The sequence below is a fragment of the Embiotoca jacksoni genome, unplaced genomic scaffold, assembly GCF_022577435.1.
Source record: "Embiotoca jacksoni isolate LCO1_2020_lvr unplaced genomic scaffold, fEmbJac1.0.p SCAF_12, whole genome shotgun sequence".
In the NCBI taxonomy this organism is placed as follows: domain Eukaryota; kingdom Metazoa; phylum Chordata; class Actinopteri; family Embiotocidae; genus Embiotoca; species Embiotoca jacksoni.
In genome coordinates this window covers 19349365-19361622 of record NW_027185252.1, presented here as the reverse complement: position 1 = coordinate 19361622, position 12258 = coordinate 19349365, and the positions used below count along the sequence as shown (strand labels likewise).

The following is a 12258-nucleotide window of genomic DNA, read 5'->3' as shown; positions in this document are numbered from 1 at the left end:
TTTAGTTGATCCCATTTGCCATTCTACTGATGAAAAAAACTTGTTTGGATACACTTAGTTTAAGACGTGGCACTGCAATGCAGTTTTACATTAGGCTGAGAATCTCAGATTTGAAATAGTGTTTCCCCTGAAATTGTACACAGAATGTGACTTGATACCCCTCTGTATCTGTAGAATGGGGTTACAAGTGAAACCTACGGGATGGCCACTTGTCTGTGAGCAGGACACGTTCCATCCCGGAAATGTTTCTGTCTTTTTCTGACGTCATCAGCTGCTGCACGGAAGACTTCTCTGACCCATCCTCCATTTATCGGAAACCAGCTTGAATGTCACTGATAGCCATATTGATATATTATTCACCACATATTGAAATATGGCTGAACTATGGAACAGCTCTTCTCGTTATTTGCATTTTCTGTCCGGTAGCCCCGTGACACGTTTTAATCCCTCTTCGCGTAATAACGTGCAAACATTTTAACTCGACTGTTAAAATATCTGTTGCTATTGATAAATACAAACATTAACGTGATTTGAACGTTGCGGCTTTAAAAAGTAAACTAAAATAAAAAATAATCAGACCGGAAGTTGTGTCTCGTTCATAAACCCAACTGTGGCCACAATGCACTGAGCTCCAGTGGCGCAATCGGTTAGCGCGCGGTACTTATATGACAGTACACTGTAGAGCAATGCCGAGGTTGTGAGTTCGAGCCTCACCTGGAGCAGTCTTTTGATAGTCCTCTTTATTGCAGAATATAACCATTGTGCATATTTTAAAATGCAATAGATTTTGACGTCAACTTAAAATGTATTCTTACACACAAACCACACATTGATAGGGTTGTTATTTAGAGAACATAGCAATCCTCAAATTTACATAGTAACACAAAGTTTACACTGACTTTATCATTTTTATACATGAAAAACCATCTTGGTGTGTCATTTACAGACATATTTGTATTTTAAATCACATTGTGACAGAATTGTTGTAAGTATTTACAGAAACTAAATGGTATTTCAGTTTTATGAACAGTAGGAGGCAGCAGCTCTCCATCTCTGCACAGACTCACTGTGTGAAAAGGAAAAGGACAACCAAACCAAAGTTTCACCAGTATTTCATCTTGCCCTGCTGACATATTGTTTGAAATGAACCTTGAATTTGTGATGGGTCTTATCCTACATCAGTGTATTTACAAAAATGGTTAAAAACAGATGTGAAATCTCGCATCAGGACCAAAAATATCTTTCTAGAAAATAATACTTGAAGACATAGACTGTCACATTTAGATATACATCATTTTTTATTTAATCATTATAAATGTGATATAGACAGATTTTTCTTCTGGCTACAATTTTTGTTTTCCCATAACATAACTTAAACTCCTCATTTAAACTACATAACACGTATAAAAACTCATGGGAGCAGTTAAAATACTAATTTCTATGCAAGCGATTGGATGATTAGAGTATGTGTGAGTGAAAAGTGTTAATTGCTTTGTAACGGACTTGACATGACGTTTTAGTATCCCGCCACTAGAGGATGTAGGTTGTCCACCGTTTGGACCTAACTGTCTGTATTTACTGATGCTTGAATCTGACTGGCTGTGACTGCTGTTTGAATGAAAACACTTAGTACGTTTTTTCCCCCCCTCTTTCTTTCTCTCTTCCCACTTCTGCCTTTGGTGTGTGTCTGTTCTAATTTCTGCACATTTAACACAAGCCTGCACATATGGATGTCTGCAGGCGGCTTTTTTAAAAATGTGGAGTGAGTCATCTGGCTGGACAGTTTCATTTTGCAATGTAGAAATATATGAGAAGTGCAGGAGGAAAGTTGTGGGGATATGATTGATATTATGTGCATGAACTGGAAGATGGATAGATATGCTACAATGCAACACTCAATTCAACACACACAACAGCTTTAACCCCAAGGTGGATGAGTAGATATGGTGTATATTATTGACTGTCACAAGCTCACGAATGGGGCTAATGTAGAAAACATGGTCTGCTGAGAGACTTACTCCATTATGAACACTTGAGGCCAGATGCAATGAGCATGAGATCACCATTTTTGCAAAAACAGTCTTAAGTTTGGAATGGGAATCTCACCAACACTGCTCAAGACATTATCCAGTCTCCAACAAACATACTTTGTTAGTTTTTCTGACATTTTCACTGCCGTCCCTACTGCACCGTACCTGTTTGTCCAACAGGAGAGCCTTTTCATTCTGCCAGTGTTGTCTTATCTCCCCCTCCTCCCTCGGTGATCTCTCTCTGTGAACTTGCCTTCTCCTCTCAACTTGGGCTTTATCTGTGTACGTTTAAGAACAAATGTAAAAGTGCAGGGAAAGACATTTTTTTTTTAGTAAATGATGAACTTCAGTCTTTTATCATTGTAAAATAAAAACCGTTAACATAAAGCCGTATATGTAATTACATCTACAAACAGAGACATGTTTGAGCAGGGCAGCTCAACTTAGTCTTCAGGCTGCAGTGTTTGGACTGTGAGGCTACTGTTGCTCTTGTGAATGCAAAATTGTTACGAGAGAGATATGGTTTGTCAACTTAGTATATGCTAAAGATTTAGCATGGAATGGTGAGTTTATACCAACAGTTTACATACCTTCAGTCAGTCATGAAGTGTTAGTACTATCTCTCAAGCCATTTGCTTAAGTGTAAGCCGAAACTGGTTAAAAAGGCCGGCTCCATAATCGGCTGCAAACTGGACAGTCTGGAAAAGGTGGTGGAGAGGAGGACACCTACTGCAGGGACAGCGGAGCACTTTCTCCAACAGACTCCTCCAGCTCCGCTGTCACAAGGACCGATACAGGAGATCATTCCTGCCCACTGCAATAAGACTGTACAATTGCTCACCTCTGGCCAAATCGGTCCTACATCATTAACACCGTTACACTGTTGTTTAATTCGTTGCAAGGTTGTTTAATTTAATCAAATTATATTCTATTTTATTTGTATATACTGTGTATTTAAATTTGTTTTTTTGTATTTTATACTTTTACTGCCTCTATTTGTATTCTGTAATTTGTATTGCTTTTGCCATGTATCTTTCCATGCTGCTGTAGCTAAAGAACTTTCAATATGTGGTGAATAATATAACGGTATGGCTTTTAGTAACATCCAGGCAGCTTTCTGATAAATGAAGGATGGGTCAGAGAAGTCTTACATGTAGCAGCTGATGACTTCAGAAAACAGACAGAAACATTTCTAAACATTTCTGGGGTGGAAAATGTCCTGTTGAAAGAAAAGTGGCCATCCCAAGACACAACAGATATCCATTAAAAAGTTTAAGTTTAAGTAGACTACTGATGTGCATCATCCTATTTTTCTAAAAGTGAAGGTTTGTAAGGACAACATGAACAGTTAAACATCATAATTTAACAATTTGGACTATAATTTATTTGTCAGTGTCACTTAACATACAATGACACCATATGTGTTAGGAAAGAATTTTGATTTTGATAGAGCTTATTAAACATATTAATAGGCCACAGTCATGTGCAGTTTTTAATTGGGATGGGCAGAGGCACTACAGTTTGTAAATGGTTACTAACCACACAGCTATAATTTACATCTGTCTTTGGTTTGTACCAAGTGTTCACTCACTATCTCGCGTCTGACAGCTCCCAGGCCCAGCTGTTATGTATTGTGGCCCGTGGGCTCTGCTGCTCATTACGTGTGAAGGTATAATTATTATCATTATTGTTTTTTTTTGTTTTTTTCTTCCACTGCTCTCTGAAGCCCAGAGCGACTTCACTGATGAAGCACCTGTCAACTTGCCAAAAGGAAGTGATGTAATTTTGCCTGGCTGCACACCAGTAAAAACTTTGAGGTCAAAGGTGTGGCTTGTCGTGTGTGTGTGTGTATGCGGGGGGGGGGGGGGGGGGGGGGACGATTGTGTGTGTTTGTGTGTTTGATATAACCTACAGCCAGGGAGGGTGAATGAGTTTTGAGGCGGACGTGAGATAATGTTTTGTTCCTGGGAAGTCAATTATGTACGTGGCTGTTCTTTCAGGGGAAGTGTGTGAATTTCAAGGGGTCATCTGGTGAAGAATTCCCAGATGTCCCATTTAGATTTTTGTAACCTCAACTTTCTCAAGGTAAACTGTGAATGTCTCTCACACTTTATCATCATCATTTTTAGCAGCAGCTGATAGTATTGTGCGTCTGCGTGTGTGTGTGGATGTAGGAGGGGAATTGTGGGACCTTCAAGTTAAAGGAAAGCAGCACAAAGTTCAGTCCTCATAGTCTTGTGTTTTAATATTACTATTAGCACAAAGGGGAATGCTACAAGGTATATATATTTCCTGATACATGCACCGGCATATACAGTATTTTATTTACCAGTGCAGCATATTACTGGATGCTGAAGTTGAGTTGGCATCAAGTCTTTTTGCCAAAATTATTTTGACAGATGTCTTATGGCAGCAGATTTCCTGTACTGACACCCTGTTTATTTTATTGCAGCTTTACTGTAATGTCGGTCTGAACAGGCCAACATTTTTGTCTCCCTCTTCTGCCAGGGGGAGTAATTACAAAAACACTTTTGACCTGCTCAAGTCATAGACTCTGCAGTAGACTAGTCTGTTGTTACTGTTGCAGCAGTAAAACAGTGGATACAATTTAGATAAATTGTGGAAAAATGAAATAAAATATCAAAACCCCATGAAATAATTTATTTTACTGTCAAAATTTGATCCATTCATACAGATAACATTAGAACATTCTTGAAGAGCTGCACATTTTAATTATTTTACCTGCATTGAAGTTATCATAGGGCTAAACTGGAAGTTAGCTGGCTCTGCGAGTGGAAGTCTCTGGTGCGCATAATCTCCCCATAGATCATAGCCAGTTTGCATCACTCCACCACAACAGCTGTGTCACATTCAGACCAGTTTCTTGGTATACTGTGAAATATAGACAGATTTACACAATTGTGCTGTTATAATACAACATTATTAATAGACCGCCAAATTTAGAGGGTGTATATGTCAGATGATTATGGACTGTGTGGCATGTCACATGATGCAGGTCAGAGCAGCTCGAGTTGACTGCCTGAACTAGCTCGCAGGTGTCGCTCCGTTAGTTATCCGTTAGTAATTATTATTACTGGACTCATCTGTAGTATACTTACAATTTATTGGATAAAATGGAGATAAGCAACATGAAACCACACTACTTCACCTCTGTATGTGACGGTTGCTGGATCTCTTGCTTTTCATTTTGATGCCTGTGTTAACAGCTTAAAGCAGCCAAACAAATACAAACAAATCAATGTATTATTTCTAAAAACTATTTTATCAATTCCATTTTATTAAAAAAATAAAGTGGAGGCTACATGTGTATCATAACAGAAACCCAAAGTAGTCTGTGATTATATGGTGTCACTAATGAATGCCTCAATCAGAACATTATGTAATGGCAGTAGTATTACAGTGTGCTGCTATATCTCTTTTGCTCTGAATGAGGGTGAGTACAAATCATGTGACTGTTTCTTGGTTATAACTAACGGAGTGACACCTGCGAGCTAGTTCAGGCAGTCAACTCGAGCTGCTCTGACCTGAATCATGTGACATGCCACACAGTCCATAATCATCTGACATACACACCCTCTAAATTTGGCGGTCTGTTTAAGCTGGGAAATTTCCCATCTCCCCCTTTCTGCCTGTCAACGACACTGATGCCTGCGTCAGGTCTGCTGCCAGTTTGCTCAGCCCCACCACCCCAGCATCCACCAAACATCTATCATTGATGGCCCTTATCAAGGGCAAACCCAAGGGTCCCAGCACCAACGCTGAAGGTGGAGACACACTTTGTGATGTAGTCATAAAGTAAGTGAGGCCCAAGCTTCAAATGCTCTCTGATAACACTTTATATCCAAAAGGTCAAAAGTCACCTTCACTGGGACATCAAAGTGGAGACTGTGACCATATTTCACATTCGGTTGGATTCTGTATTGGTTACACTAATCCTGGGTGTGCACTTTGAAACTGTTCTGATTGTAAAGATCTTCTGTTGTGTTGGGTTGACACTGTGTGTGAATCATCCTCATTTTAGAACTTGTAGTTTATTTCCAGCAACATCTATATGTTGTCTGGTGTCAATCAGCTCTATTGGCCAAGCATGTGACTATATGAAGATTCCCTAAAAGTCTTCACTATACCACATTATATGAGTCTGGACAGATATTGATGTAAACTGCAATTTGACTGCCAAACAACCGCAAGGCAGTAATTCTAGTTTTTGATATTACTTCAGTGGACATCACATGGCCTTCATCAACTTTTCTCATATGTTCATTCATTTATAAATATATACATACTTACAGTTGTGTTACATAAGGCCCCATTTATGAAGAGTGTGTTTAAGTCAGTTTAATAAAACAGGGATATATGGTTGCTAATTTCAATCTAACTCTCAATTTAAAGGTGCTTTATGGAGTTTTGGTGCAAGCAAACAAAAGTTGTATTTACATTCAGTGTTACTCACCAGGGTGCCTGCTGCCTCACGGCTGGAAGGTTCTGGCTCCTTTCACAGTCCAAAGACATGCATGTTAGATTAATTGGTGATCCCAAATTGGACGTATGTGTACATGTGAGCGTGAATGACTGTCTGTATGTGTTAGCCACCTGTCCAAGGTGTACCCCTCTCGCCTAATTTCAGCTGGAATAGTCCCCTCGAACCCCTGTGCTGGGAAGACAAACATACAATGCATGCTCTAACACTGTAAATGTTCAAGGGTCAAAAATAAGTACTTCTACATTTCCACATTTACTTTGTCAGGTTGTATAGAAACCAAAAATAAACATAATGTCGCTGGTTACTGTAATTTGCGCTGCGCGTTCTCACTCAGGAGTAATGAAAAGTGAGTGGAGCAGCAGGTGGGAGCTGGAACATTTGTACAGTAGTCCAAGTTTTACGTGGACCAAACACTGTACTGAGCTTGAGGAGCCAGATGCACTTAAGAAGTGGAGTGTCTACAAGTGTGTGTGTGTGTGTGTGTGTGTGTGTGTGTGTGTGGATCCCAAGGGTGTGTAAGGTTAGCTGGCTGTCTTCCCTGCTGCACCTCCTTAACCTAATTAAATATCCCTCCAACAGCCTGGCTCATGTGCCAGCTTCAGTCTCACACACACACACACACACACACACACACACACACACACACACACACACACACACACACACACACACACACACACACACACACAGTCTTCCTGGAAATTATAGTGGATTTAAAGGATTTGCAGCACTTCACTCTTCATTTACGGCCTCTCGGGTCAGATACCCAACATGCTGTACGAATCAGTTTTATAGGTACACATGAATAGATTCGTTCCCTTGTTTTATATCCAGGAAACTATTTCAGTGTCCCATAACTTCCAGGAAACTTGAAACTCCTTTAGATCTGCGACTTCCTATATCTTCCACGCAAGATTTAAAGCTTTCATTTGTCCAAAGGGGATTAAAAAGGGAGTATTATCATCCTGAATGGTTAGTTTGTTTATATCCTTCTGCCCCTCTCTTTGATTCTGGCCTGGTGAATGTGATCAGACCACATCCTCTACAATGCTGCCCATTCAGATAGATGTCACTAATAATGACAGTGTGGGCATCTGGAAGAGAAGGGATCCTTATGAGGGTCCTTCCTGAGGGTCTGAGCCAAGCAGCACTCTGAGCTGGACTGACCTGAACTCACGGCAATAACAGAGAAGAGAGGTTGAAGATGTGAATCTGTCTGGCCTTCGCAGTTGTCTCTTTGACTGTTGCTCTGTCTTTTCCCATGAACAGTTTGCATGTGCAGATAAACACACCCACACCCACGTTAAACAACTCTAAATTCTTTAAAACATCTGCCTCTGTCACACAAGCACACACGGACACACACACACACACACACACACACACACACACACACACACACCCTGCGGTCACGATGACTTGTATATTTTCTGCTTTATTGCTATGACAAACACCATAATCTTCATTTTGGCACGGGCCAGGTGTACTTCATCAGTCCTCTAGATTCTTAATATGGACCCGCGGACTTATAAACCGTTCATTGTGTCCTTTTTTTGCTCACCGTGTAACAATCACACAGTGTGAGTCAGATATGGATAGTACAGAGAACAGATTGATGACCTTTGATAGAGGAAGCGGCCTGTCTGATCCTGTGGCGGTATGATTGTATGCTCTATCCGCGCTGCCAGCTCAGAGGCACTGTGGTCGGAAAAGAAGGGAACGAGGCATGATTAGTGTGTTTGTGTATCTGCTGTACGTGTGTGAGGGAATGTGTGTTTGTATGTGTGTGTGTGTTTGGCGAGGTGAAAGCGCTTGGCGAGGCAGAGAATATTTTAACCTACTTTTATAAATGAATGTATAATCAGTCCTTTCTTGGATGTTTGGATGTAGTTTTGGGTGTAAAATGAATGAATGACCTTTTAGTCTTTTTGTAGGAAGTAACTGCACTTTAAAATAATGTGAAAGCTGAAGAGTTGCCGAGTGCTACCAAATTATGATGAGAATTTATATAAATCATATTACATTTATAAACACATGAGTCTTAGGAAGTCTATATTAGAATAGATAGAATAAAAAGCTTTATTGTCATTGTACAGGATACAATGAGATTACGAGTGCTTCTCAGGATCACTGCATATAAAAACAACAGCACCACAATACACATTCATTCATCAAAAGCCAAAATACACATTCAGAATACATAAAAGTCCAGGTAGAAGTTGGAGCACTTGAGTATGTGCTTATTGCACTTAAATAAATAAATACAAAATTCTGTCAAAATAAAAATATGCAAGCCGAATATTGCACCGTTAAATATCTTATTGTTTTAATGGGGTCTTTTGGTTACAGTGTGTGTACACTTGCTAAATGAAAAAATACCAGCAATGGCACATATTCCTCTTGCCTTTCTCAGTCTCGTGTTCAGCACATGCCTGTATGAGCATCTCCTGCAGGCAGACAGGGCACAATACCACTATGTTTGTGTGTGTGTGTGTGTGTGTGTGTGTGTGTGTGTGTGTGTGTGTGTGTGTGCGCACGCGTGCATGCATTAGTCCTGTATGTTGTGTGGATCTGTCGGCACCCAGCCTATCGCTCCCTGTGGGCACATGAAGGGCGGTATGGTGGCTGGGGGCTCAGAGCTGCTGACATGACCGCCCAGTTCAAAGAGATGGAGCAGGAGATGCAGTGAGAGAGGGAACACAGCAGCCTTTATATTCACCTAGGCTGAGCCTGGGAAAACTCTGCTGCCCCCCCATCCCCTCGTCCTTGCCTGTGGTTACAGGCAGGGAGGCAAGTGGACTTACAGGTGCTGCATAGTGCTGCTTAGGTTCTATAATACGCCAGAATCTGTGATCTGTCAGGGAAAAAGCCCTGCACAATATCCCATGTATTTTGATGAGAGCTAAGCGCTGATAGATGGCACAGTGACGTGCAGTGTGTGAAAATACCACAAGCTGAAAAAGTGATCTTAATCTTTCTATCAGAGTTAGAGCTAAGGGTGTTCCCCTTTGTAAAAGGCTGAAAAATCATGTCTTATAGATCCACCTTATCACCTGACCTTTGACCTCCATCCATGCCACATGGGGGGTGGGGGTGGGGTATTTGAAGGTATGTTTGCTTATTTGACTGTAGCATTAACTAAAAGTGTATGCTTGAGTACTTGGATTGACAAATTTATTCATGAAGGGGCAGATTAGGGCCTAATCCCCCCCTGGGGTAAAACCTGGAACACACTGCCTGCGTGGCATGTGTGTTACCTGATGCTGCGTGGTGTGTTTTTATTTCTGTGTCCATGTTAACACAGAATCTGCGCCTATTTTTCATGCAAGCTGTGCGCAGTTCCAGAGAATACAGGGAATTAATCTGTGATCACGTGCACTGTATAATTCAAATCCAGTGTAGGCTGTCATTGTAATATGGCAACCAGGTAAAGGGCAGAGTTTTTCCCTGCTGCTCTCTCCCTCCTTCTCTATATCGCTTCTCTGTCACAGTGTGAGTGCCTGTGTCTCTCTGTCTCGCTATGAACGAGGGTAAACACAAATCCTGTGACTGCTTTTTGGTAAAACTCATCACTTGTCCTACCTCAAATATACTATACTGATAACAATTATCAACAGGAAACTCAGTGATTCAATGGTTGGACCTGCAGCCACAGCACCGCAGCTGACAAGCAGCTCGTGTGGCTACAAACACGCACCCAAGCTGTGTAGCGCATGGCAGGTAACATACACGCCACACAGGCAGGGTGTCCCAGGACTAATTTCTATAACAGAATATCCTCCTTCAACTCCAGCTATAGCACAATGCAAGCAGAAACCATGGTGACACTAAACAATATTATTAATGTGGAGATCATGACAGAGAAACATGAATGTCTCAAAACACCTCTCCAGGTTTATTTTGCATCACTGCTGTATAGGCTCCCTGAAGCACAAAAAGCATCACAAAAGGAAACGTACCAGTGGTCACAAAAACGTGTAACAAAGGTGATCAAGCGATATAGTTTGGAACACTTACTCACAAATGTTATTGCTTCCTCCTGCTCCATGACTCTTACTGTGCTGCACTACGTTCGTGTGCAACAGAAACAGCCTCTGCACCTTTTGATTGCATCTTAGAGTATAACAGTGCACCCTCCTATTCTTTGCCCTCTCTTCTTTTTCAGCCATTTCCATCTTTACTGGGTTCTGCTCTTCATCATCATCATCATCATCATCATCATCTTATTCATCAACTTCTGCCACTCCTTTTCCTCTCTGGCACATCCTCCTGCATGGCACAACTTTATTTTCCGTTGGCTCCATGCTGTGGCAGCTCAGTAAAAGCGCTCCCACTGGTGTTATTCCATCGTCTCTTTATGTAGCACCATTCTTCTTTGCCCCATATACAGGCTGGCTATCACCTCTGACGCTCTGTGCTTTGTGTTTATAACCTGCAGCCCAGGTGCTCACACCTGGCTGTAGATACTGTTATACTTGTTGCACAGCCATCCTGCCCTGCCTGAAAGCTGCGGTACAACTATCCTCCCTCAGCCACACTAAAAACCCTCCTGGATCTTTATTTTTCCTATATTTTTAAGCTCTAACATATTTTTTATGACACCGTTCTTAGGGCAGACTATGATAACACTTGTTGCTGGAGCGGAGTAAGTGTACATTGGCAGGGCTAGGCAGGTGTCACTCAGCAGGCCCTTGCTGTTTTATTAATAGCGTTTTATGTTTCGATGCAGACGGCTATGAATGTGGCTATTCAGCAGAGGAAGGGTTGGAGTGGAGCGAAGGAAGTTGTGTGTGTGTGTTTTGTAAGGACTGGCTAAGGTAGACCGGTATGCTGCGCCAGTGTCTGATGTGAGCGATCCAGGGGGTGTCAGTTGTTTGTGTGCGTGTGCGAAAGGAGGGCTGACATCATTCCTTCCAGTGCTCAGGGGGTTGTTATTGTTGCCATTCTCGGCTTAGAGGAGCTGGATCACATCACAGGGACTCTGTCCTTTCCTACTGTATACACACACACACACACACACACACACACACACACACACACTGGTGGAGACTGGCATACACATTCTCACACATACGTAAGCATGAAAGAAGACCAATGTACAATCACACACACAGACATAGGTGGATAATTTCCAGTTTAATTACAGAGTAAAGGGCTGACACTGCTGCATTATCAGTCCTGGTGAAACCGCCAATTACTACTCAACATCAGCTGTAAATCTGCCTATTTTAATAAGTTAAAGCTGGGGGACGGAGGGACTGGGGGTGGGGTTCAGGGTGTGTGTGTATGTGTGTGTAAGGGTACATCATGAGTAGGCACTTGCTTGCACATGTTGCCCAGACTCGGGGCTTTAAACACATTAGGCTGCATGCAAAGAACATGCGTTCAGGGGAAATTTACGAGGCCTGACAGCACAGTGCGGGCGAAGCAGTCATTTTCACCAAATGGAGTTTAAAGGTGCAATGTGAAATTTATTTGACCATCCACAACACGCATAACAAAGTTTTGAGTCTGGGAAATGGCCGATGGGAAATTAGCCTTTTTTAACTTTGTTAGTAACTTGATACAAATATTGAACATACTGTCTTGACAGAACTTCTATGCACTCTTATTACTATACTTTTTTTTAATTTTTTTTATATCTTTTACATTGTAAAAAAAGGACATTGAAAAGAGATTAAAAAAAATATGAGTCTAAAAAACACACTAACCAAAGTGATGAAA

General features: G+C 41.3%; 1 non-coding gene across 1 annotated transcript; it reads left to right on the top strand.

Annotated features, from left to right (window-relative positions):
• The first annotated feature begins 628 nt into the window (after nt 1–628).
• Nucleotides 629–722, top strand: trnai-uau (transfer RNA isoleucine (anticodon UAU)). Its single transcript has 2 exons — nt 629–666; nt 687–722. It is a non-coding gene; the product is annotated as a tRNA-Ile (tRNA).
• The last annotated feature ends 11536 nt before the right edge of the window (nt 723–12258 follow it).